The following is a 2,131-nucleotide window of genomic DNA, read 5'->3' on the forward strand; positions in this document are numbered from 1 at the left end:
CTTTGAAAACTTTGGTTCCCCCCCCCCCCCCCCCCCTTATCACTTGGTGCTATTTTTAAGTACATATTTTCTGTTCGGGTTCCATTGTAAAAGCCGTTCCATTAGGAAGCTCCTGCTGCTCATCTAGTTAGCCTAGCTGATGTAAATAACCAGGCAGACAGTGTGAACTCTGCTTTGACAAGCTGTAGCGCCGAACCCCATGCGTGCTTTCTCTTTCATCAGATACATGCGCTCTCTCTGTGACTTCTATTGGCCACTGGGGGATGTGAAATGAAAAACCACCTGATTGTGAATTATGACAGTAAAAGTTTATAAGCTACTAAAATGAAGTTATAGCACCTAGGAGTTCAGTCAACTGACAATGTTAAATGATACGTTTTAAAACTTGCTCCGAGATAATGCTACAAAAGGAACCGCACATGCAGAGGTGAGGTGGTGCTGCTCTGTGACAGGCAGAAAGGTAATGTGGCATGGAGCAAACTGCAGAGGATTTAAGGAAAGCTGCTGCGCTGGTGGCAGTTGTTCTCTGTTAATCCCAGGAGAGCTAAAGGTAACTGCTTTAAAAGAAATGTGTTTACAACTCAAAGATGTGGAGGAAAGAGAAAAACGTAAATATATGTAAGGGGGGTGGGGTGTAATCCTTTGACTGCTGGCTCTCCTGGGCTGTGGAACTGCTCTTTCTCTCTAATTAGAAAATTTGGACGAGCTAAGAATGGCATTGGATGGTATTAGTGGCCAAAAGATCAGTTAAGGCTATCAGGTTTGTACAGCAAAGCTGTTTTTCCTCTTCTCCCTTTTAGGTCATTCAAGTGGTGAACAGCCACTCTATTTAGATGGCTAGGATTTGGTACCAGACTTTGAGGGAGCAAAGAAAGGTGACTTTGGGCACACTGATGCTGGTGCGTTAGTACAGATCAGGAGTGTGCTTTTGATCTGAATCTCCTGATTATCTTGCAGAGTGATCTTGCGGCACAAAAAAACTGCATTCCTTTTGAATGGAACTAAACCAAAAAAATGCTTGTACCTGTTGTGTTCCAGCTCTTGGTAGGAACTGGTCTGATGTGAACCCTGCTGAGCTGTGCACAATGTGGACATCACATTCTCAGCACCAGCTGTTTCATGCTCTGTATTTGCTCCCATTGCACTTCTCTACTTGCCAATGAAGACGGTCTCTCTTTCTTCTTCAAAGGCAATAAATATCCTGTATTCCCAAATAATGTAAAAGGTTGTTACAGCACTGTAGAGCTCTCTCGTATTCTGTATGTACTGTAACTTCTTTTTCACCTTGGTTTTATGTTTTTGCTGTAGTTGATTATGGTACTTCAGGTACATTATAGACATATTATGGTCTTCAAATACAGACTGACAGAGGCTGGCTTTCTTTTTAAGCATCTTGATTTCCATAGCAATTTACCACCTCAGCTTGTTTGCAGACTGGTTGCAACGAACAACATCAAAAGCAATACAGTTGCGAACTAAAGCACACAAGAATACAGGCAGGGAAGACTGTGGGTGTGATAGGTGGTACTGTCCTCTGCTGAATGGAGTTTAAGCTGCTAAAATATCTCAAACCCTATTGCCAAAAGCCTTGGCAGAAAAAGATCTGATTCATGCAAATAAATGTCATGTGCAAAAGAGGGACATGTTGTAGACTCACAGCTAAAGGCAGCTATAAAGAAAGGTAATGTAAAATGTCAGGTAGCATCTTGGTAATAGAGCACCATCCAAGGCACTGAACAAATGTTTTTTTATGACTTTTTTTTTTTCTTCTTCTTAAAAAGGGCCTATTAAAAGCATGAGAGATGTGAATAAGGATTTCTACAGACCACCTTAATTCTAGCTCTTCCTAAAATTTTCAGGTTTGACATTCATTTAGGTATGTGCACAGGATAATATAGAGGGAAGACTGCCCAATCATTGCAGTAGTAGCTGTGCAGAGTTAGGTTTTCCAGTACACTTCAGATTTGTTAGGAAAGTCCTTTAATTTCTCTAGATCTCTCTTGTCTGTCTGCAAAGCAGGAGCAAAGTATACTGTAGACTCAAAAAACCATAGATGCTGTGAGAATGAAGTCTGTATAAATAGCTACGGGGGGGGGGGGGGGGGGGGGGGGGGAGGCGCTGGGGGTGTTTT

At 42.1% G+C, this 2,131-nt stretch overlaps 1 protein-coding gene across 1 annotated transcript in view; it reads left to right on the forward strand.

Moving 5' to 3' along the window:
- Window positions 1–2,131, forward strand: part of SLC15A5 (solute carrier family 15, member 5) — a gene marked incomplete at its 5' end in the record, with an annotated part of 34,991 nt that overhangs the window by 30,682 nt on the left and 2,178 nt on the right. The window lies entirely within an intron of this gene.

This window comes from Haliaeetus leucocephalus, unplaced genomic scaffold (genome assembly GCF_000737465.1).
Source record: "Haliaeetus leucocephalus isolate CR32 unplaced genomic scaffold, Haliaeetus_leucocephalus-4.0 Scaffold206, whole genome shotgun sequence".
Classification (NCBI taxonomy): domain Eukaryota; kingdom Metazoa; phylum Chordata; class Aves; order Accipitriformes; family Accipitridae; genus Haliaeetus; species Haliaeetus leucocephalus.